Source organism: Suncus etruscus, chromosome 3, assembly GCF_024139225.1.
Source record: "Suncus etruscus isolate mSunEtr1 chromosome 3, mSunEtr1.pri.cur, whole genome shotgun sequence".
Lineage (NCBI taxonomy): Eukaryota > Metazoa > Chordata > Mammalia > Eulipotyphla > Soricidae > Suncus > Suncus etruscus.
The window spans coordinates 70,377,710-70,403,718 of record NC_064850.1 but is presented as its reverse complement, the minus strand read 5'-3'; the positions used below and the strand labels follow the sequence as shown (position 1 = coordinate 70,403,718).

Genomic DNA, 26,009 nt, shown 5'->3' with positions numbered 1-26,009 from the left:
CAAATTTCTCATAAACAATAAAAAGTATTTTATTTAGAAGTTTAATTTGGGACTAACAAAGTGCTCAGGAGTTATGATACTTGCCTTACTCACGTTTGATGCAAATTTAACTCCTAACACTGCATACATGGGCTCCTAGAGCCCAGAGCCCAGAAGTGGTTCTGAACACAGAACCAGGATCACAAGTAGATGTGTCACCAAAAGTTTAATAATTGTGCAATATTTAATATCTTTATTTAGATTTATATATAAATTTATACTGTACTCAGAAATCTCATATGGATGACTTTTGATATCTCCCAATTTATCTCAATGTATTTTGCAAATTCTATGGATGCCAATAAATTGTATATTATTTCTAATCAAAGATTTTAGGTATCCATCAAAATACATTTGAAACTTCATTTTTGTGGGCCAGAGTGGTAGCGCAATGGTAGGGCATTTGCCTTGCATGCAGCTAACCCAGGACAAACACAGGTTTGATCCACAGCATCCCATATGGTTCCCTGAGCCTAAAGCAATTTCTGAGCACAGAGCCAGGAGTAACCCTAAGCACTGCTGGGTGTAGCCCCCCCAAAAACAAACAAACAAAAAAAAACACATCATTTTTGGGCTTATTTCTTGATTTTTTAAAATATTCCTTTTATTTCTTTTTTTTTTTTACTTTATTAACACCATATAAAGTCCATTGCATGCTCATTATGTTTAACAACATGAACCAGAAAAAATATCATTTAGTCATATTAAGGCTTCTTTTTTCTCATTTTTCTTTATTTAAACATCTTGATTACGTAAATGATTGTGACTAGGTTTCAGTCATGTAAAGAACACCCCCTTCACCAGTGCAACATTCCCACCACCAATGTCCCAAATCTCCCTCCATTCCACCCCACCCCCACCTGTGTTTAATTTCCAATTGTTAAAGTTTTTCTTCTGTGTGGCTTTGTAGTTCACATCTGCGGGGTCCTGGAGCCCCCCCGGAGGGGCCCGGCCAGCGGGGAAGCGGCTGGGAGGCTCTTGGACGTCCGCACCTTTATTTGGCTGGGTTAAAAGAACAACCACACCTGTAAAAAATCTGAGAGAGGTTAGTAATGAAGACCTCAGGCGAAATATCCGGTCAGAGGTAAAATTTATTGGTCCAGCATCTCTTATATAGAGGAGGAGAAATGGGCAGGTAAAAGGGACATGTCAATCATACTTTTTGGCGCGAAGGCTATAGAACAAAGGCAGTAAAATATTCCAGAGGGGAGGGAGACCTTATGTCTCCAAAGTGGGATCTGCAGCTCGCTTATCTGGAGCTAACATCAGTCTGTGAAGGGGCAGGTTTTTGAAGCGTAGCTATTAACTCCGGAAAGAAGCTAAAGGGAGTGGCCTAAATCTGGAACTGGCATTGGGGTGTTCACTTTTCTCTTTGGCTTCAAAGAAAATCTCCTTCAGCTGTGAAATACCTTTCCTGTTAGCTCAAAAGCTTACAGCAAAGTCTGCAGGTAGGCAGCCTTAGGTGAAAGGCTGCATAAAAGACAGAAGACAGAAAAATTGATCTCTGACAGGACACTGTCTCCAACATCTCCCCCTTTCTCTTCTAATAAAAGAAGGAAAGTCGTGAGCGGGTGGTAGACCCTGTCTTAGGCTGCAGGGTTTGACCAGGTCGGACATGGCCATCAGCCGCATTTAAAATGATGACTACGGACGCGGTGGGTGTGCACGGAGGTCCGAATTATACGCCGAGAGCACAAAGACCGGAGCGAGCTCCGTCTGTTAGCGATGCGCTCAATCTCCTGGAAACTTAGTGGCTGGAGGGGCGGCTTGGTGACTATAGCCAAGTTTTCACAGGAAACACGTGGGGCTAGTTGGCAGTGAACCTGAACAGAGGTTTTTTCCTTATCATCTGCCAGATTTTTAACAAGGTCCGTGAGTTTGCGGAGAGCCCATGGGCCAAGGGAAAGGAGCAGCATGAGGCTAATGAGGGGTCCCAAAACAGTGGACAGTATTGTGTGAAGCCAAGGAGAAGAGAGAAACCAGCCCTGGTACCAACTTTGTTCTTGATTAAAACGGTTCAGAAATTCTTTCATACCATCACCAATGTGTTGAACACTGTACAACATTGTTCCTTAAGGGCTACACAGATTCCCCCTTCCTAAAAAAAAGAAAAATACCAAATTAAACCACAGTGGTTAGCTGCACTATGTTTGCTAAGGATACAATAGTGTGCTTTAAGTATTGTAAACTTATTGTAAGTTTGAAACATTCGTAACAACAGTTATACTTAAGGCAGTAACAGATTTTTAAGTATGAACTAATGAATAAATTATTGTGCTTACACCGGTAGCACCCAGGCCTATGAATAAGGCTAGGGTGAGAGCAGTGACTGGTTTGACAGGTAAGTTAGGCATTAAAACAATGAAAACACAGTAGTTTTTAGACTGAAGAAACAAATGTGAAACAATGGGGGAGATAAACCAGTGAAACAGGCAAAAAGGATAAAATTGGGGGCAATTATGAACTGAAAGGAGAAATTAAGGATAGGTATTTGATTACAATTTGCAATAGGGGAAATTATATTGGGTACCAAAAGGCAAAGTTCAAGTGTTACCACTAGTTTTAAAGTTATGCCATGGTTGTTGAGGCTTTATACCGCATAGCAGAAGGTTGGTATTGTTGGTGAAGTGAGGCAGTTTGAACGGTGGGATGGGTGAGTAGCAGGTACTGGAGGAGGCTTTGACCATGACGACGATGAGCAGCAAAGGGAGAAGGGAAGGAACCAGAGGTGTTGTTACCGTCTTGCAAGGGAGAGTCAGGTGGAGCAGACAAATTGCGGCGGAGGCTGTCAGTGTCAGTGGTGGGCCTTCGGAGCTGCCAGGCAGAGTCAGTTTTAGCTTTGTTTTTAGGCAGAGTTAGCAACAGGTTCAGCAGGAAGTGTGGGCTAGCAGGAGGGGTGACAGGCTGTTTTGAAGTGGATGAAGAGAGGACTGCAAGAGGCTAAGGAAACTGCTTGGCAGGAGGCAAAATGGTTATTTTTGAATGCCACGGGAATGCCTTATGACCATTGTTAGACTTTAGCACAAAAAAATTTTTTTTTATAATTAACAATAGCTAATTTTTTAAAAACTTAAAAACTGAACCTAAATGATTTTTCTTAAACTTATAGTTATTATATTAAAGCTAGATGCTTCTTTTTCTAGTTACATTTGGCCTTATACTTTTGGCCTTAACTACACATAGCAGAAAGTTGGGGATTGCAAAGTCCAGAAATTCTCCAGGAAAAAGTTATTCCTGATGGCCATTTGAGAATTTTGGGGTTTACCAATTCCCACTTTTTATGCCATGCTGATAGGACAAAGCTAGCTTAGCACAGGATTTTTGGCAGGATTTCACAGTTTATAGATGACTAGACTAAGCCAGGTAAAAAAATTAATTGAAATTTTAAAAATGGATAAGGCTATAAAAATTGTATTTATTATGAAATGCAAAAATAACAAATAAACAGACAGAACAAATAACACGAAAGACAACATTGTGGCCACTTTTACTCATAACACGCACACATGAACAAAAGGATTGAATGAAAACTTGCATTAGAAAAATTGACAAGCGCTTTGAAAGTATTTAGCCGGCATGTTTGTAAGGAAAAAAAAATTATTTTAATGTAGCTGGAGTGGAACTTTGCTGAAAATAAATTTTAAGGTTTAGTTTTTAACACAAAACATTTTAAAAACAATTTTAACATGAAATTGAAAACATGAAGTAAAATGTTAGCAGTTAAAAAATTTTGTTAAGTAAAATGGTTAGTGAGCACTTGCAGAAGGAGTTTTCACTTTGAAGCATGATATTATTTGCTGTAAATAAATAGGTTTGTGATAAATTGGTTTCACATTAGAATAGCAAGACAGCTGTAATACAGTGTTAAAGTTTTTATGATTAAATACAAGAGTATGAACTATGATTATTAAAGGTATAAAAAACTGACTTAAAAAACAAACAACTGTTTTTACTATGAAGACTTAAAGTGAATAATTTGTAAAAAATATTAGATACCAAATTAACAAGATGTTCAGACATTATAAAATATAGTTAAAGGCATTTGATGTATTTTCACACCTAGAGCTGAAGACCAAATTATTTTTAACACTTGTTAATTTGCTTATAAAATTTAGGTACCTTTATAATGCTAATTAACAATATTATTTTAAAAAAGGCTAACCACAACATGAACAGAGACAATTTAAGATTAAACTTGGAAAATGCAAAATTATTTTTACTTACCTTTGAGTTTAAAATTAGGCTTGAAATTAAGAAAAAGGACAAAGCTACTTAAGGTTTAATTTTATGAACATTAATTTATGAACAAATTTATTTAGTTAGTTATTACACTGTTTTTGTTTTTAAAATGGCTTTTATGCCACTGTTTGAACTATTTAATTGCCTTTAAGGTTTAGACTATTTGGTTTAAGTTTTTTAAATGGCAATGCTATTTTGCTATATTTATTATGCATTTAAAAGAGCTTAGGCTTAGTTTAGAGTTTTGGAATGTTTACACACTATTGTTAAGGAAAGCTGACCAACTTATTTTGCTCACTTGTATTATTTTAGTTTTTTAAAAAATTAACTTTGTAAACATGTGCAGTAATTTTAACAAAGGAGTTTTGCTGTTTTTTCCAATGCAGAGGTTTTCAAAAACAAAGTTAAAAATGTTACAAAATGTTATTTGACTATTAGATTTGAATGGCAAACATGGGAAGGAAAGAGCAATTAAAAAGACAAAATATAAGAAACACCTAAATGCAGATTAAGGAGCCTAAGCTACTAAAAAATGCCCATGACATGAACCACTTTACAAACTTCATATACTTTTAAGATTAAAAATAATTTTTAATAGAAATATAAAAGACTCAAATTTTAATACTCGTGTGTTTGTTTAAGTTTTAAAACACGAAAAGGTTTTTTGTTTACTGATAATTTGTTATTACAAGTAACAGAATTATGACCTTGCTTTAAAATTTTTGAGAGGCATGAACAAAGGGTGTTTATTGCTGTTATTTTCCTGTTGCTTTTTTCTCCCTAGAGAATTTTTATAACCCTGACAGATCTGAATTTAGAAAGTTTTCTAATTTTTTAACGTTTCAATAATAACTTCACAACACCCAATGCACAAAACTTAATTACACAAATGCCTTTTGAAGAGGCACATGTATGCCGCAGAATTTAATTTATAAGCTTTTATAAGACACAACAAAATTTTGAAAGCAATTGTAATTATAAATTGCACATGAATAATTTCTGAATATTTTTACTTTTACCCCTGCCACCTTCTGCCATATAGCAGAGCAATTAAATTTGTAACCATAAAGATATACACAGGTTAGCACTATTTTGAGTTTAAACCAAATTTTTACCAACTTTAAGAAAGAAGTGATAATATATATATATTTTTTATTTTTATATTTTTTTTATTTTTTATTTATTTATTTATTTTTTATGTTTGCACCTTAGCTACACAGAAATTTACAGTTTTAAAAACAGGTACAAAGTATGCCACATATACACCACCTTTGCATAGGTTAAAGGACTTATTATGACATTTTCTAACACATTTAAGACTTTTTAATTTTACCAACTGTGGCCTTTATCTTTAGAAAAACATTTTTAACTCAGGCATTTCGACTTAGGAGAAAGGAACGCTTGTTAAGGGATGGAAGGAGGGGGGGGGGAGGACCGTTTTGCTCGCTTAAATCTTTGAAGCAGCCTGAAGTTTTTGCAGGCAACGACCACTGGCTAACCCAGACAGGTGTATTTGAACACCAGGTAATTTTTTCTGCTTGGGGGTAAGTTAAAAAGCCGGAAAAGCGTGTGAATAGCCTAATTTCAGGCGTTCAGGAATGGGGGCGGGCTAGAACCAGCCGCAGCGTTCCCAGCCTGCAGCTTTTTGCTCGCCCGCACTCTGCCCCGCGGGGGGCTGAGGGGGGTGCAGGCATAGAGAAGGGAGTGGCGGCGGGGGTTAGCACTTTGGAGAGTGACTTTTAGGCACGGGGCTGCTGACAAGCTGGGACCTGGAAAAAGTGTGTTGTTTCTTTAAGAGCTCAGAGACTAGGATTTTTGCCCGCCGGAGAGAGCAGCTCAGGGAAAAAAGCGGCGGCTTAAACAGGATTAGCACAGAGGTTGAAGCGGCAGAAGTGAAGATGAAGGGTTAAAGGAGGGAGGGAACTGAGAGATTTAAAGCGACAGGAACCTCGGAACACTTTCTGGCAATGATCATGAACAAAACATTAAGAAATTACAAATATCTTTTTTGGTAACCTCTATGTCTGCTTTTTAATTCAGACTGTATTTTTTTTTTTTTTTGGTTTTTGGGCCACACCCTGTGACGCTCAGGGGTTACTCCTGGCTATGCGCTCAGAAGTCGCTCCTGGCTTGGGGGACCATATGGGACGCCGGGGGATCGAACCGCGGTCCGTCTCCTAGGCTAGCGCAGGTAAGGCAGGCACCTTACCTCGAGCGCCACCGCCTGGCCCAGACTGTATATTTTTAATGTATTTAAGTTCAGTACTTAGCGTAACACTCATGGTCGCGGATCCAATGAGTGAAGCCCCCAAAAGCCAATTAGGGGGCGGCGGGGGGGACGACGAATATACTGCAGTTTATTTTGATCAAGGCTGACTGTTTCCACGCTTACCCGGATGGGGTTTTCTTCTTCGTTTTACGAAACAGCTCCGGACACGCCGCTCTCTGGTCGTCCGAGTGTGGTGGTCTCCGAGCCCAGCGTTGGGCGCCAAAATGAGGGGTCCTGGAGCCCCCCGGAGGGGCCCGGCCAGCGGGGAAGCGGCTGGGAGGCTCTTGGACGTCCGCACCTTTATTTGGCTGGGTTAAAAGAACAACCACACCTGTAAAAAATCTGAGAGAGGTTAGTAATGAAGACCTCAGGCGAAATATCCGGTCAGAGGTAAAATTTATTGGTCCAGCATCTCTTATATAGAGGAGGAGAAATGGGCAGGTAAAAGGGACATGTCAATCATACTTTTTGGCGCGAAGGCTATAGAACAAAGGCAGTAAAATATTCCAGAGGGGAGGGAGACCTTATGTCTCCAAAGTGGGATCTGGAGCTAACATCAGTCTGTGAAGGGGCAGGTTTTTGAAGCGTAGCTATTAACTCCGGAAAGAAGCTAAAGGGAGTGGCCTAAATCTGGAACTGGCATTGGGGTGTTCACTTTTCTCTTTGGCTTCAAAGAAAATCTCCTTCAGCTGTGAAATACCTTTCCTGTTAGCTCAAAAGCTTACAGCAAAGTCTGCAGGTAGGCAGCCTTAGGTGAAAGGCTGCATAAAAGACAGAAGACAGAAAAATTGATCTCTGACAGGACACTGTCTCCAACACACATCTAATTTCAAGCCTTGTGGTCAGCAAAGGTAGCCTGCAAGATTTCTATCCTCTTGATTTTATGGAGGTATGTTTTATGTGTCAGCATGTAGTCTATTCTGGAGAATGACCCATGTACATTGGAAAAGAATGTGTATCCAGGTTTTTTGGGATGGAGTGTCCTGTATATATATACTAGTCCTCTTTCTTTCATAACTCTTTTCAGGGCTAGTATGTTTTTGTTGGGTTTCAATCTGGTTGACCTATCAAGTGTTGATAGGGCCATGTTTTTCAGATCTGTTATTTCAGTTTAAAGTTTTCTGATTTCTGTCTTTGTGTTCTGTTCAGATCGGTCTATGCTTCTTTGAGTTCTACGAACATCTTCCATATTTCTATTCTAAACTCCTTATCTGAAAGGTTAATCAGGTGGTTGGAATTTATTAGGTCATGCGAGCTTTCGTCTTCATTCTCTGTGGATGGTTTTTGCCTGCGAGGTTTCCCCATTGTCACGCTTGTAGTGTGGTTTTTCCTGCGTGTTGTGGTGGGGTTCATTGGTTAGAAAGAGTGCATGGCCGCGAAGCCTCTAGTTGACAGTCCTCAGAGTGAACAAAGGCACAGCAGGGCGGAGCCTCCACAGGCCAGAGACCTCAGTTTATTGGACAGCGACCCCCGCAGCCAGAATGTACTTAACTGGGCAGCTTCAAAATGCAGTTTTTTGGGGGTGTGCTCCCTAGACCTCTGAGGAAACCTTCAGGGATTCAGAAGCACAGGAAGACCATATATATATATATATATTGGTTTTTGGGTCACATCTGGCAGTACTCATGGGTTATTCCTGGCTCCAGGCTCAGAAATCGCTCCTGGCAGGCACGGGGACCATATGGGATGCCGGGATTCGAACCGATGACCTCCTGCATGAAAGGCAAACGCCTTACCTCCATGCTATCTTTCCGGCCCCCATTCTTTTTTTAATATAATTTTTATTTTAATCATAGTGGCTTAACATATCATTAACAATAATATTTTAGGTGCATATTAACATAAAATCAGGGGAATTCCCATCACCGAATTGTCCTCCCTCCACCTCCATTCCCATCCTACCTTCCATATCCTCTTCCCTCACCCCCGGGGCTGCTAGAATAAGTGGTCCCCTCTGTGCCTACTTAGTGGTCTTACACCTGTTTGGTCTTGGTAGCTCCCCTATTTCCCCCTCTAATTGGGAAGCAGGACTAGATAGTTCAAGTTATGTAGTTTTGTTTGAAGAAGAGAAAAGTAATAAACTGGGGAAAAAGCCAAATACGCAGAAAATAGGCAGAGTCCTTCTAGAGGCTCTCATCCTAGGTTTGATGAAGGGGAAAAAGAAAGTGAAACATCACAACAGTACAAAAAAAGTGTCGAATGAAATATCCAGTGAGCACTCCAACAATAAAGATAAGCACCACATTAAAGCCATGGTCTTGAGATAAAAAACATGGCAGAGCACATAAAGGAAGAAAAGAAAAGAAGAAAAAGAATAAATACATAAATATAAATGGAGACAACAATTTCAGTAATCCCACCAAAAACAAAGAAATCGACAAAAACTAGATAAAAAAAAAAAACCCACAAAAGCACCAAGGGGAGAGTAAATGAACCTGAAAGGAGTCTATAGTTAATCCCATGACAATATACTTTAAGGGTGGAGAAACCCTGTATCTCTTAGGCCAAGGGAATTCCTTTTCGAATGACTCCAATATTTACTGTGCCTGTGCAGGAGGGAAGGAAAAAGGAAAAAAAAAAAAAAGCAAAAAGCATAAAACATTTTATTTATTTATCTAGTTTTTGCCGATTCCTTTTATTTCTTTTTTTTTTTTGGTTTGTTTTTTTTTTCTTTTCTTTTTTTTTTTTCTTTTCTTTTTTTTCCCTTCTCTTTATTTAAACACCGTGATTACAAACATGATTATAGTTGTATGATTACAGTCATGTAAAGAGCACCCCCCTTCACCGGTGCAACATTCCCACCACCAATTTCCCAGATCTCCCTCCTCCCCACCCCCCTACACCTGTACTCGAGACAGGCTTTCCACTTCCCTCATTCATTCACATTGTTATGATAGTTTTCAGTGTAGTCATCTCTGCAACTGCACTCATCACTCTATGTGATGAGCTGCATGTCCTGAGCTGCACTCCTTTTATTTCTTGTCCCTACCTATACACTAGGAAATCTCAGGGTTTCCTTATAGATCCAGGAAACTGTTTTTCTCACCCTATTAAAGCTGAACTACTCAAGAGATTTTCTTTGACCAGTGAAATGTGGGTGACAGTGTTATTTTGCATCATTCTTGTGCATGTCTATCATTAATATAACATATCGTAGGGGCTGGCATGACAGTACAGCAGATTGGGCATTACCTTGTTTGTGGCTAGCCTGAGTTTAATATCCAGCATTCCATGTGGTCTCCAAAATTGCCTTGAGTGTTTTCTGAGCTCAAAGCCAGGAGTATCTCCTGAGCACTGTATGTGTAGGCTAAAAGCCAAAATATATTTTTTAAAAAAGAAACTTTATTTTTGTTTTGTTTTGTTTTTAAGTAAAATTATTTTATTTAGGCTGTAAGAAAGAGGAGAGAAAGAGAGCAAAGAGAAGATGTACCACCTTAAAAATAAAGGAAAAAATTATATACCCCAAGTTGGGATGTGGAAAATTCCATATTGGAGTGTTCCTGAAGTTTTTTATGGTTATATATTTAATTTTCTAGGGGCATTTGTATTATATTTAATATCTTATTACCAACTGAAGCCTATTTCACAGAATTAATGTTTGAGGCCTAGAATTATGCAATATTTCCTACATTTTAGATAGTTCATTTCATAGATTTTATAAGACTTGTAAAATGAGTACGAATCTCTGCTTATGTGAAGACTATCTAGGGAAAGAAAGATAGTATGACCTTTTCTTTTCAAATTTTATTTTACTGAAACCATTGTGATTTATAAAATCCTTCAGAGTTGGGTTTCAGACATACAATGAATTAGAACCAATCTCACCACCAATGTCGATCTCTCACCACCATGTTCCCAGAATGTAACCCATACCATCACTCTTTGCCCCCCCCCCAGCCTGCCAGTATAACAGGCCCATTTACAGTTTATATTGTTGAGCATATTTTAAAGAGACACCAGGTACTGGAGAGATAGTAAAGAATGTAAAGCACTTGCCTTGTATTCAAAGCACCCAGAGTTTAATTCCCAGCACTATGCATAATCTTTTGGGCCCCACCACGAATGATCCTGAGAACAGTGAGTTGTTATATCATAAAAATTTAATAAAAACTAGTAAGTGTAGCTTATTATACAGACTTATTGCAGTGATGATTAGCTAATACACATACTACTAGCACTATAGAAGCAATGAAATTAAGAATTCAAATGGAAAACCAAAAACTTTTGGGCAGGAGTGATTAAAAATGCTGCAAATGGGGCCGGGAAGGTGGCGCTAAAGGTAAGGTGTCTGCCTTGCAAGCACTAGCATAGGACGGACCGCAGTTCAATCCCCCGACGTCCCATATGGTCCCCCCAAGCCAGGGGCGATTTCTGAGTGCATAGCCAGGAGTAATCCCTGAGCGTCAAACGGGTGTGGCCCAAAACCCCCCCCAAAAAAAAATGCTGCAAAGGTCCCCATTATCTTTTTTTAAAGGATATAAGGGGATAAACTTTTATTAGAAATCTTTATTTGCAGTTACACTGGAAGTGTGCCCCAGGGGATCTGTTCAGGAGAGATGTATTGATTAGTATGGTGCCCATCAGTTTGCAAGATACCTTACAAACCTAAAATTGTACTGTCCTGTTCTTTTCCTTCTAAAAACTATCTTGCAACTCTAAAGACAAAATAATAACTATAAAAACGAGTGTCATGTTTATCCTGCCAAATAGTTATCAACAAAGCTCTTTCCCAACTTATCACCTTACCTCTCAACTGAATGATCCTCAGCAGTAGTGGAATGGGAACTCTATGGTTACACTGCTGCTGAAAACGTAACTTCTTTAATAAACTCAATATTCCTTGCAGTTAGGTATAGACCATGTGACTAACTTTATGAAGAAACACTAACAAGAGTTTTCTATACCACTGTTAGATTTAGGTATAAAGATAGTTTTCTTTCTTTCTTCTTCCCACCGCTGAAGTGTCAAATACGGAAGCCATTTAATTTTGATTATCCATCCAGTAACAAATAAAGCATAATGAAATAAAGATTTGGAGAAATTCTGGGTCCCTAGATTACTACCTAGAGTGCTCATCTTTGAACTGTTAAAGGAATGGAAAGTTTTTCTCTATCAAACTACTGCAGTTTGTATGTCTGGATTACAGTTAGTTCATTTTTACCTTACCCTTCCATTCCACAGAAGGAAATAATGTCTTTTCTGAGACATTCTGTGGTGTTATTCCTGGAATTTAGCCTCCAAATATACTTTAAGTATTTCTTCTAACTAGAAAAGAAGCTATATTTAAGGATATTGAGCAGTTCACAAAACAAAAGACACTTAAGAAGAGACTATTGGGGAAACTGACTTGGTGCTAAGTGAAATAACATTGATTGTGGTCAAGGCAGAGACAAAAGAAGCTGACGATGACAAAGCAGTACACCAAGGTGACCTCCCTGATGGTATTGTGTGGGAAGCAACTGGGAGGCTCATTGCCAAGTGTCAGCAAGCTGTATTCTGAGAGAAAATCTGAAGGCTTAAGAAAAACTGCTTCCATAGGCAGACAACCACAGGGCTTTTAAAAGTCAAGGTGATCAAGGTGACTTCAATCAGAGTACTAAATTGGTTATCATTTTATGATTTCATGGCTTTTCCATTCAGACTTGGCTCCAAATACTTTTTAAAATCACTTTTATCATTTTTAAAATCATTTTTAAGAGTAAAAAAATCACGGGGTCAAAGCAATGTGTGCCTTGCACATAGTCAGTCAAACTGTATCTCTGGCAGCCTGTACGGTGCCCCAAGCACTGCCATGAGTGATTTCTATGCCCAGAGCCATCCTAAATCCAATAGACAGACAGACAGATAGACAGAGAGAGATACTGATTGATTGATTGATTGATTAAAACCTCTCCAGGTTAAGAATATACTATTAAGTGTTGCGCTCTGTGAAAGAGGGGTTTTACCTCTATTTTAACAAGAAAAGTGCTAAGAGGAGGCAATATCTCTCATTTTAAAACTTGAAATAATAAAAATTTTCAAACCGTAGATTTTAAACCATAGAACCATAGATTATTTAGAAGTTGTTTAATTATCAATGGGAGGGTTCTGCATATTTTGTTGTACTTTAGTCTTAATTTCAATGTGGTCAGAGAGCATATGTTATAGTGTTCTGAAAATCTCAAGTAAAAATGTACTATGTTATTCCAACCTAGTTTCATTTTTATCTTTTTTGGACCACATCTGGTAATTATCAGCACTCACTCCTGGTTCTCTGCTTAGGGATCACTCCTGGCAGACTACACATGGTGTGATGGATTGTAGCCAGGTTGGCCACATGCAAGTCAAATACCCTCCTAGCTATGCTGCATATCTAGCTTCAAATTTAGTTTTTCTATTAATGAGAGAGTCACATTAAAGAACAGCTAAGGCTGTGTATTTGTTTACTTTATATTCTGTCAATATTATTTCATGGTGTTTGTTCTTTGTTTGTTTCTTTTGGGGGAGGGCCACATGCAGAGGTACTCAGGGATTACTCTTAGCAGGCTCAGGGGATCCTATGGGTTGTCTAGAATTAAACCCAGGACGGCCAAGTACAAGGCAAATCCCCTACCCACTGTGCTATCTCTCTAGCCCCTGTTTCATATATTTTTAAATTCTATGTACATATTTATATTTTTCTTTTGATACAGTTAACCTGTCATTTTAATGAAATGATCCATTCTACCGAAAATAAATCTCCTTATCTTGTATAAAGAAAACAGGCAATATCAATAGAATTATAGAATGACAGAATTGTCAGAAACTTAGAGACTTAAAGTTGTTCATACTTTCACTTTAGAGCCCTGGGATGAGACTTCATAGAAGACAGGGCTCATATCCATTTGTATAACCAGAACAGGATATCATCCTTTATGAATAGACCTCAAAACCCAAAAATAAGCAAACAAAAACCTTCAAGTTTAGCATAATTTAGACAATGAGGGTTTTGAAAAGCCAAAAATTTTCCAGGCAGAAATCTCTCGCTATATTAGCTTATCCTGACTCTTGATTACACTTAAGGTGCTTACTGGTTATTTATCAACCTTTAGCCACAGCTATGCAAATATTCCAGCTTTTAGTCCTAAGATTCCTGCTGACTATTTATTAGGTATTTGTTAACACAATGGTAGGGCAGGGGTGGTGCAGATAATATACTCATTGTCAGTTTGCTCCCTTGTTTGTGGCTGCCAAGACTAGCTTGTAATCTAGAGAAACTATAGAATCTGTCTCCTCATTCTTTGGATATATGTTGAAGGTGCCAATCTGATTGGCTTAAGTGTGGTAAATTATTACACAGCCAGAGCATTTTAGGCTATAACAAACTATGCTTTATGTGACCTATATCCTTCAAGATCTCTTTTATTTTTTATATTTTATTTTTTAATTAATTTATTTAAAGAAATGTATTACATAGTTGACATAACTGATAATAATACATTTTTAGGGAGACCAAAAGCAACATGTTTTTTTTTTTTCAAAAAATAGAAAATTGGGGCCAGAGAGATAGCATGGAGGTAAAGGCGTTTGCCTTTCATGCAGGAGGTCATCAGTTAGAATCCCGGTGTCCCATATGGTCCCCCGTGTCTGCCAGGAGCAATTTCTGAGCCTGGAGCCAGGAATAACCCCTGAGCACTGCTGGGTGTGACCCAAAAACCACACACAAAAAAATAGAAAATTAAAAGAAAAACTAAAGAGATGGAAGAGAAAGGAAAGAATATTTTTGAAAATTATTGACTCACAATGAATTCATTGATGCACCAGCAGAAAGTTTAGTAAGCTCTTCTTTAAAAAAAAAAAAAAGGATAAGAGTTAAAAAAAATACAGTAATAATGGTGTGAGATGGCAATTGTTTTGCATTGGCCCAGCAAAATATGGATAAAATGAAAAAAAATAAAAAGCCTTCGCCTAAAGAGAACTTATCCCTGAAGTTTTCTGGCATAAGACTGACTTTGGATTTCAGGCATACTAGGTTGTCCAAACCCTGAGTGACCTCTGTGGTCACGGCAAATTTTTTCACACATTAGCTGTTGTTGCTGTCCAGTTCCTGTAGTTAAAGATTCTGGTTTCTGTGCCAGAAAAATTCTGGTTTCTGTGTTGTTCCTGTGTTTCATCGAAGTCAGGATGTGGAGTGTCCTCTAGTTTCACCTCACCATTAGATGTGGAGTATCCTGCCCTGCAAGCGAGTTGTTGCTGTTGCTGAGTTATCTGGGTGTTAAGGGAACACTCCTTGGAGTAAAGTCAATGCCAGGGTAGTGGGAGGGTCTTCCCTGGTAGAGGTTTGCTTCCTGGTGATGGTGTAGATAATTGTGGTTGTTTCTGTAGATGGTCAATAGTTCAAGGGTGTGTGGGCAATGCCCATTCTTTGGAGGTCTGAGCCAAGTCATTATGCCAATGTTCAGGTATAAGGCCTAACTGCATTACAAAATTTGTGTTTCTAGCTCTATTTAGATAATAAATTGTTTGCATATGTAGTATTTTCCCATTTTAATGCACCTATGCAAGAGAGGAACAATGCCACAATGTATTATTGGTGCACTGGGGAGCCTAGGGAACAAGTCCAACCATCTCCTTAACTTGGTTCTAACATGAATTCTAAAGCAAAAGACTCTTCTACCAGAATTTCTTGTTGAACTGATCAAAAAGAAAAAATGAAAAGAAAAACAAACAAAAAACAATGAGCACAATTGTCACTGTATAAGGAGATATTCAATAAGAGTTATAGCGCTTAAGGGAATACATCTAGGATATTCGAAGGAGATATGCATGTCCCTTTTATATCATTAGAAATAGTTGGGAGGAGGGTGCTGAAACCTGGACTCCACTTTGGTCTATGATTTGGCCTTCTGGAGTCTGCAAAATGGCTCCCAGCAGTTGCATATCGGGAAATACATATGAGTAGGAACTAAAAAAAAGTAGTATGCCAAAAAATAAAGAAATAAAAAAAAATAAAAATGGGGCCGGCAAGGTGGTGCTAGAGGTAAGGTGTCTGCCTTCCAAGTGCTAGCCAAGGATCAGGACCGTGGTTCGATCCTCCGGCATCCCATATGGTCCCCCCAAAGCAGGAGCAATTTCTGAGCCCTTAGCCAGGAGTAACCCCTGATCATTAAATGGGTGTGGCCGGAAAAACCAAAAAAATAAAAAATTAAAAAATTAAAAAAAAGAAACCTAGTATGGTAGCAACTGCAGTTAAAGAGTGAAGGAAGGTGGAGGACAGGAGACCACTGAGAGTAAATAAGTAGAAACAGAGTACTGATTTGTTCTTAACCCAAGAGTCTTTTTTTTTTTCAATTTGGTAGCTTTTTGGCAGCTAGCTTGGGTGGGGATAATAATGTGCTTCCCGAGGAGCCAAGAACTGAGGGTAAAAATGGGTAAATGTGGGGTAATAGGTGGTGGGAGTGAGGGAGTAAAGGACTAAAAATGAGCTTCTGGATGGTGAGACAAGGAGGGAAGGAAAGTATACAACATAGACATTCTGTATATTACAAACAGATTAAACCCAATGATATCCAAATAATTGTTCATACTTTCAGAATAAACAGGGGGAGGAAAACCAGTTGCCTGCGACTTCCTGAAGCCAGCACTTCTTGTGCTCTTGCGCTGCCATTCTCCATGCTGGCAAAAGCTCCTGGCTCCTAGGAAGGAAAGAGATATTTCAAGAGCTGGAAGCCCGGAAGTTCACTACCCCCCACCCAAGCCCTCCCTCCAGAGCTGGGTGGGGAAATGGGGAAAACTTGGGATCCCCTTTTAACTCATTGCCAGGACCCACCTCACTGGCCCCTGGGTGTGCAGCCCAGGGGTAGCCCTGGAGTTCTGGAGGAAGGAAGATCTCTCTTATTAATATACTTGAGCACTATAGGTTACAAATTTGTTCAAAATGTAGTTGTTGCTAAAATTTATTGTCCAAACACCAACCCCACAACTAGTGTGACAGTCCTCACACTATTGTCCCAATTTTCCACCAACTTCCAAGAAGGCAAAAAATGATTTATTTAATTTTGCTGGTTACAACTAAATGGATAATGAAATTATAAAAAAAATACTTCAATAACAGAAAATTTGTGGAAATTGTTATATTTCATAATGGAGTCATTAGTTAATTGCCTGAAGTTTCTTACTAAGCTGTTTGTTGATAGTTGAGCATTCTGTGTTATTGTTTTGTTTGTTGAGTTTAGCTGGATTCTATGCTACTTTCCCATATAACTTGGTGTGCTCCTACTGAGGTACCAGATTTGAGAAATTTGGAGAGCGGCTCCAGGAATTCCAGATCTATAGAACTGGGTTGATGAGTTTACATGGCTAAAAACATGGGATGCGGCTGTGGCTGTTGGGGCTTCTGGCAGTAGAGAGAGGGGAATTCACCCCCAATCAGAGAAGACCCCCATATTTCAAATCTAAAACTGATATGCCTGAAATTTTTGTCAATTTGGCTTCTCTGCACGATTAGTTGAGATTAGTTGGGAGCAGTGAAGTTGGGCTACTAAAATGAAGGCAACTATAGGGTGTTGATGCAAAATTCTACCTTAATGTCTTCATCTTCTTAGTCAGAACTTCAGTCATCCTCTGAGTTAGGGTAAACAGAGAACATGATTATTGCTATCTATTCAGACACATGCTTTTCTGAAGGTAAGCAGGCTCAGACCACCAGCTTATTCCTGGCTCAGTGACAATCTTGTTGTGTCATACTTTCCTTTTTTATTTGGGTAACTGGGATTGCAGTTTCTCATTTGGCAGTGCCATATAGCTAACAACAAGGAATTCAGTCAGTGAAGTAGCTTTCAAACTTAAGTTCCTTTTTACCCTGCTGTTAAGATTAGATACAAGTAGTAAAGCAGCTAAGGAAACATCTACAGATTTAGGAATCATTCTCAAATTTAAGAAATTACAATACTGGAAGATAATCCTATGGCCTCTTTCCTCCAAAATGTTTAACTTGAAACACATCTTTTTTTAAATAAATTATCTTTATTTAAACACTGTGATTACAAATATAATTGTAGTTGTATGATTACAGTCATGTAAAGAACACCCCCCTTCACCAGTGCAGGATTCCCACAACCAATTTCCCAGATCTCCCTCCTCCCCACCCCACCTACTCCTGTACTTGAGACAGGTTTTCTTTTTCCCTCATTCATTCACATTGTTATGATAGTTTTCAGTGTAGTTATTTCTCTAACTGCACTCATCACTCTATGTGTTGAGCTTCATGTCATGAGCTGCACCTACATGGGAAGATGGGGGGAAATAAGGGTTGGGACTGAGGCAGTAAAAGATTAGAAATGAGATTTGTAGGGCAGTATCAAGGTCACAATACAAGATGGATGTTATGGATATATAAAATATATGCATACAATACTATCAATAGGAAAACAAAGAGAAACATATTCCAGTGACTGTCTCAACATAAACCAGTACTAGAGCGGCCCGCCCTCCTCCCAAAGCGCATTCCCATTAGTGTAGAAAGAGGTAGGGGGAAAGCCTGTTGACCCCTATAGAGTCCACCTAGTCTTACTAGTAAAAAAGCAATTTGCTATAAGAAAGGGAAAGAAGTAAAAGAAAATATTGGCTTGATTCCTGAGGTGGCTTTGATACAAGGCAGACATTGTGAATTGCCTCTCCTCTTCTCTGGTTGGTGCTGACCAAGAACCACCATGCCCAGATCATTCCCTGAGGGCAGTTTTTCCGGATATCTTTCCCTGATGGCACTTCAGAGTGAGCTGTTTCGCCCATGAAGAGCAAAGCCAGAGAAATGCAGCTGCTCTGCTTCACTTCACGAATGCACACATGTCCAAGCCAATGAATCGCAGCACAACACAAGGAAAACTCCACACTACAAAAATGACAATGGAGAAACAATGTAGGCCAACACCATGCATAGAGAATGAAGATGGCAGCTCTGCTAACCCAAAAGTACCAACCACCTATTTGGCCTCTCAGATAAGGAGTTTAGAGAAGAAATATGAAGGATCCTCATAGAAATCAAAGAAAACATGGACCAAGTTGAATGAACCTCAAATAAGAATCAAGAGGATATGAAAATAGAATAGAGAAAATTCAGGGTTGGAGCAATAGCACAGCAATAGAGCATTTGCTTTGCACATGGCTGACCCAGGACGGACCTGGGTTTGATTCTAGGCATCTCATATGGTCGCCAGAGACAAGAACAATTTCTGAGCACAGAGTCAGGAGTAACTCCTGAGAGTTACCTGGTGTGACCCAAAAACAAAAGAGAGAGAGAAAATTGCAAACTGAAACAACAGGATTGGAAAACTCAATAGATAAAATGAAAACTTCAATGGAAAGCCTCTCCAACAGAGTAAAAGCAACTGAGAACAGATTCAGTGAGCCAGAAGATGAAATGCATAACAACTCCATACAACAGAAGAAATTGGAAAAGAGCCTTAAAGCAAATGATCAGACACTGGAAAAAATCCTAAAAGAAAGTGAACAGACAAAAATAGAAGTCTTTGATAAACTAAATATAAACAACACTAAGAATCATTGAAGTACCAGAGAACCAAAATGAAAAGGAGGAATGAACCCAGAAAGAATGAACAATCAAGGAGATCAGTGCAGAGAACCTCCCAGACCTAAAGACTGCATACAACCAAGTTCTGCATACCCTAAGAATACCAGCTAACAGAGACCTGAATAAAGATACCTCAAGACACATCCTAGTCACAATTATGAATCCCACAGATAAGGATAGAATACTGAAAGCATCAAGATCAAAAAGGAAAATTATATTCAACGGAGCATCCTTAAGATTTACAGCAGATCTGTCACAAGAAACTATCAAGGCCAGAAAGTGGTGGGATATAGTGACAAAACTTAAAAAAATGAATGCTTTGCCTAGAATACTGCACCCAGCTAGACTCACTCTAGGGTTTGAAGAAAGAATACATAGCTTCATGGAGGAACAACAGCTCATAAACTTTACAGCCTCAAAACCAGCCTAAAAGAAAAACTGAAAGGTCTACTTTAAGACAAGACAGACCAACAGACACACCAAACACCTATATGAATATGACATTAAATTTGATGGTAATTATGTCTCTCAACATCAATGTACTAAATGTTCATTAAGAGACAAAGAGTGGTAAAATGGATCAAACAGCTTAAAACAACACTCTCCTGCTACAAGAATCACATCTGAATAATCAGAACAAACATATATTCAAAATCAAAGGTTGGAGGACAATCATCCAAGCAAACAACTCCCTTAAAAAAGATGGATTAAAGATGAATTAAAGAGCTAGATATCAGACCTGAAACCATAAAATATATAGAACAACATGTAGGTCAAACACTCCATGATATTGAGACTAAAGGTATCTTTAAAGAGGAAACAGTACTCTCCAAACAAGTGAAAGCAGAAATAAATAGATGGGACTATATTAAACTGAGAAGCTTCTGCACCTCAAAGGAAATAGTGCCCAGAATACAAGAGCCATCACTGAGTAGGAGAAACTATTCACCCAATACCCATCAGATAAGGGGTTAATATCCAAAATATACAAGGCACTGACAGAACTTCACAAGAAAAAAAGATCTAACCCCATCAAAAAATGGGGAGAAGAAATGAACAAACACTTTGACAAAAAAAGAAATACAAATGGCTAAAAGGCACATGAAAAAATGCTCCACATCACTAAATATCAGGGAGATGCAAATCAAAACAACTATGAGGTACCATCTCACACCACAGAGATTGGCACACATCAGAAAGAATGAGAACAAGCAGTGCTGGCAGGGATGTGGAGAGAAAGGAACTCTTATTCACTGATGGTGGGAATGCCTTCTAGTCCAACCTTTGTGGAAAGTGATATGGAGATTTCTCCAAAAACTGGAAATTGAGCTCCCATATGTTCCAGCTATACCACTCCTATGGATAGATTCTAAGAACACAAAAATACAATACAAAAATCCCTTTCTCACACATATATTCATTGCAGCGTTGTTTACAATAGCAGATTCTGGAAACAGCCTAGATGCCCCTCAATTGATGAATGGTTAAAGAAACTATGGTACAGGGCTGCGGTGGCGCTAGAGGTAAGGTGCCTGCCTTGCCTGCGCTAGCCTTGGATGGACCGCGGTTCGATCCCCCGGCATCCCATATGGTCCCCCAAGCCAGGAGCAACTTCTGAGCGCATAGCCAGGAGTAGCCCCTGAGCGTTACCGGGTGTGGCCCAAAAACCAAAAAAAAAAAAAAAAAAAAAAAAGAAACTATGGTACATATACACAATGGGATATTGGGATATTATGCAGCCATCAGAAGAGATGAAGTCATGAAATTTTCCTATACATGAATGTATATGGAATCTATTATGCTGAGTGAAATAAGTAAGAGGGAGAGAGATAAACACAGAATGATCTCCTCATCTATGGGTTTTGAGAAAAATAAAAAACATTTGTGTAATGATTCTCAGAGACAAAATAGAGGAGGACTGGAGGGTCCAGCTCCTGACATGAAGCTCACCACAGGGATCATTTAGTGCAGTCACAGAAATAATTACACTGAGAACTATAATAACAAAATGTGACTGAATGAGGGAAGTAGAAAGCTTGTCTAGAGTACAGGCTGGGGTGGGGAGAAAAGACACTTGAGATATTGGTCATGGGAATGTTGCACTGGTAAAGGATTATATATGTATATATATATTTAAAAATCAAAGAAAAAAAGTAAAGAAAAGATAAGGCCTCCCAATTCTTACCACAGCTGTGTTCTTTACACTGACTGTATAGAAAGAGGAGGTACAGTAAATGCACCCCATATACACCTCAACCCAGGCCCTTTGCCTGGTCTGTATTGTGAATTGGGGAACAAAAAAAAAAGCTGGAGTATCTATATTAGCATCAAATGACACAAATATTAGACTTATAAAAGTTATAAGAGACAAAGATGGACATTTCATAATATTCAAGGGATATGTACAACAGGAAGAAATCTCACTTCTAAACATATGTCCCAATATACATATCCAATGAGGGACGAGCAAAATATTTAATACAATTGTTGACAAATGTGAAAGAAGATATCAATAGCAACCCAATAATAGTGGGAGACCTCAACACCACTCTGTAACCCCTTTATAGATCAAGCAGGCTGAAGCTTAACAAAAATATACTATCTATGAAAGGAGAAATGGAATAAAGTGACCTAATATATATATATATATATATATATATATATATATATATATATATATATATATATATATATATATATATATCAGTCTATCCCCAGAAAACTGGATACACATATTCCCCAATGCACATGGGTTATTCTCCAGGATATACCACATGCTGGCCCATAAAAGTTACCTCTATAATTTCAAGAGGATGGAAATTGTACAGACTACCATCTCAGATCACAAGGTATTGGACTTAGAGTGAACTACAAAGGGACACAGAAGAAAACTTTAACACCTGGAAATTAAGCAGCTCACTATGAACAACCAGTGGGGCAGACATAAAAGCAAAGAGAAAATCAAAAGATTCTTGAAAACTGAGGTCTGACTGAGACAATCACAACTGAATGTGTCTTCCAGAAGCATAACGAAAGACCCTATCCAAGGCTCCATCATAGGAGCAACGTAATGACCAAGACCACCAACTACAGAAGATGGATTAAAACGACACCGAAGAAGCAGAACTGCTAAAACCACAAAGAAAGACTTCATCATAAGCTCCATTCCTTGAGCTGTACAGACACCAAGATCTCTAGGCACAGAGGTCCGATTTTACCATTCATGATGAAGCAGAAGTCTTCTATACACCAAAAAAGCACCGAGGGGAGAGTAAATGATCATGCAAGGAGTCTATAGTTGATCCCATGACAGTATACTTCAGGGGTGGAGAAACCCTGTATCAAGGGAATTCCCTCTATAATATCCCCAATAGGGAGAAAAAAAAGCACAAAATAATCATTTTTCCACATATATATTTATTGATTGATCTATTTTTTTGACATCTTTATTTTGGTGTAGATATTGAAGTTGATGTCTCCAATTTTATTTTATTTTATCTTATCTTTCTCTTTCTTTTTGTACTCCAGCATGGTTTGATTTCAGAATCGAGACTATTGTGTGGTGTTTGTCTTTATTGCTGTAGTGCTCACTAGATATTTAATTTGATATTTCTTTCTGTATTGATGTGGTGTTTTAATTACCTTTTTCATGTCCTCGCTCAAACTGAGGTCAAAAGCCTTTAGAAGGACTCCGCCATTTTCAGCTTATTTTATTTATTTTTATTTTTTTCTTATTTTTTTACTCCATTCTATTGCTTTTCTTTCCTTCAAATGAAACCACATAACTCAAATTATTGAGCTCCACCTCTCAAATAGATGCGGAAACAAGGGAGGGTACCAGGACCAAACAGATATATGATCACTAATAGTAAGCTAGACAAAGAGGGGACCACCTACTCTAGCAGCCCGAGGGGTGATAGTGGAGGATATGGGTTGCAGGAAGGGAACGAGGATTTGGGGAGGACAAATTTGGTGATGGGTATTCCCCTGAGTCAATGTTAATATGCACTTAAAATACTACTATGAAAGATATGAAGCCAATATGATCAAAATAAAAATTAAAAAATAAAGATTTCTGGAAACAAATGCTAATGAAGACACAAATTATCAGAATTTGTGGGAAACCACAAAAGTGATACCATGGGGGACTGCAAGATAGCATGGAGGAAAGGCATTTGCCTTCCATGCAGAAGGACAGTGGTTCAAATCCTGGCATCCCATATGGTTCCCTGTGCCTGCCAGGGGCGATTTCTGAGCGTAGAGCCAGGACTAACCCCTGAGCGCTGCCAGGTGTGACCCAAAAACCAAAAAAAAAAAAAAAAAAAGTGGTACTATGAGAAAAATTTATAGCTTTGCAAACACACATCAGGAAGAAAGGAGCCTACATAAATAAATTAATGACACAGCTTATAAAATTAAAAAATGATCAACAAAAGGAACCAAAAAATGATAGGTAAAGGGAAATGACAAAGCTTAGAGCTGAAATCAATGAATGAAGTAGAATACCAAACAACAATCCAAAAGTTCTTTCTTTGAAAAAATAAACAAGATTAATACAGATATTACGTGCTTAATGACCTACCTGTTTAGTGACCGCTCGCACTTATGACCATCTCTTCACCATTATTTTATTTTATTTTAAATATCCTTTTTCCATCTTGTACACTCTATAGTACAGTACTGTGGTTTTTGGTGCTTTAATGTACCTACTTTACTAACTTTATGTTCGGTAATACATTGCAATACTGTGTGTAAATTACACAATCTATGCAAATTAAAACAAGTGGAAGTTTTCAGTTTGATCTTTCTCATTATTTTATTTATTCAGAATACTGTACTGTCGAGTACTATGCATATACTGTACTGTATACAGTACATGCAGTTCCTCAGTTAACAACCAATTCACTTAACAAGCAAGTGGTTGAAACGGAACTTGGTCTTAAGCGAGGAGTATCTGTAAACCACTAGTAAAACTCAGAGAGAAAGGGAGAGAGAAATTTAATTACTCAGATTATAAATGAAAATGGGGAGATCACTACAGATACTACAGAGATTAAAAGGGTATTAGAGGCTCTTTTCTGCTGAGCCAGCCTACAGACACCAAGGACTGTAATCTCTCCAGGACCCACACCCGGTAAGATGTCCCCGCTCAACGAAGGTAGGGCCAATTCCTGCCATGTGATTGGGAACCCAGAGACTTATAAAGAACAGTGGCCATGCTCTCTGCCTCTTTTCTGCTGAGGCAGCCTACAGACACCAAGGACTGTCAAGATGGCTCCTCTAATAATCTAAAAATTAAGAAACAGCTAGCTCTTGCCAGGTATAGGTTTTGGGGAGGCCCATACCAGGGCCCTTATCCCTAGCCTGAGGAGTGCTGGGAGGCTTGGCAGACCCCAACCATCCTTGTCTTTTTCCCCTGACTCCAGGCTTTCCCTGGGTGCCAGCTCAGATGGCCAGAAGTGGGTTCAGGTGGACTCTTAGTGGTCCTCAGGCTTCCCCCCTCCCTCCGTACTCCAGGGGGGAGGTGCATGGGGAGAAGGGCGGGCAGACATCTGGCTTCCGATTTCGTCCTTGATTCTGGAGACCAGCTCTTGCTAGGTATAGGGTTTTTCTCCCCTAAACTTCAGTACTTCCCTGGGCGCTGGTCTAGGTGGACTCTATAGGGGTCAACAGGCTTTCTCCCTATCTCTCCCTACACTAATGGGAATGCACTCTGGGAGGAGGGCAGGCCGTTCTAGCACTGGTTTATGTTGGGATAGTCAGTGAAAATTTTTTCTCCTTGTTTTCATATTGATAGTATTGTATGCATATATTCTATATATCCATAATATCCATCTTGTATTGTGACTTGATACTGCCCTACAAAGCTCATTTCTAATATTTTACTGCCTCAGTCCCAACCCTTACTTCCCCCCATCTTCCCATGTCGGTGCAGCTAATGACATGAAGCTCACCACATAGAGTGATGAGTGCAGTTAGAGAAATAACTACACTGAAAACTATCATAACAATGTGAATGAATGAGGGGAAAAGAAAGCCTGTCTCCAGTACAGGTGTGGGTGGGGTGGGGAGTAGGTAGATCTGGGAAATTGATGGTGGGAATCCTGCACTGGTGAAGGGGGGTGTTCTTTACATGACTGTAATCATACAACTACAATTATATTTGTAATCACAGTGTTTAAATAAAGATAATTTTAAAAAAAGTGTATTAGAGGTGCCGGAGAGACAGCATAAAGGTAGGGAATTTGCCTTGCACGCAGAAGGATGGTGGTTCAAATCCTGGCATCCCATATGGTTCCCTGAACCTGCCAGGAGCAATTTCTGAGCATAGAGCCAGGAGTGTTAAATCCCTGAGCACTGCCGGGTGTGAACCCCTCCAAAAAAAGGTAATTAGAGACTATGTTGAGAAATTCTATGCCACAAAATACGAGAATCTGGAAGAAATATATAAATTCTTGCATTCTTATTCTAATTTTCCAGGGTTAAACCAGGATAATCTATCATATTTAAATAGAACTATCACTATGAAGGAAATTAAAATGGTCATCAAAAGTCTTCCCAAAGGGCTGGAGAGATAGCATGGAGGTAAGGCGTTTGCCTTTCATGCAAGAGGTCATCGGTTCGAATCCCAGCGTCCCATATGGTCCCCCGTGCCTGCCAGGAGCAATTTCTGAGCATGGAGCCAGGAGTAACCCCTGAGCACTGCCGGGAGTGACCCAAAAACCACAAAAAAAAAAAAAAAAAAAAAAAAAGTCTTCCCAAAAACAAGTCTAGGCCCAGATGGATTCACTGGTGAATTTTTTCAAACCTTTTAAGAGGAACTACTACCAAACCTTTCAGGCTATTTCAGGAAATTGAAGAAATGGAAACAATTCAAAATAGTTTTTATGAAGCTAACATCACCTTGATATCAAA

The 26,009-nt window shown here is 38.9% G+C and overlaps 1 non-coding gene and 1 pseudogene across 1 annotated transcript; one reads left to right on the top strand and one right to left on the bottom strand.

Moving 5' to 3' along the window:
* Positions 1–26,009, bottom strand: part of LOC126004361 (serine/threonine-protein phosphatase PP1-gamma catalytic subunit B-like) — a 61,787-nt pseudogene that overhangs the window by 22,936 nt on the left and 12,842 nt on the right.
* Positions 21,263–21,394, top strand: LOC126005083 (small nucleolar RNA SNORA51). The gene has a single exon (XR_007494262.1). It is a non-coding gene; the product is annotated as a small nucleolar RNA SNORA51 (small nucleolar RNA).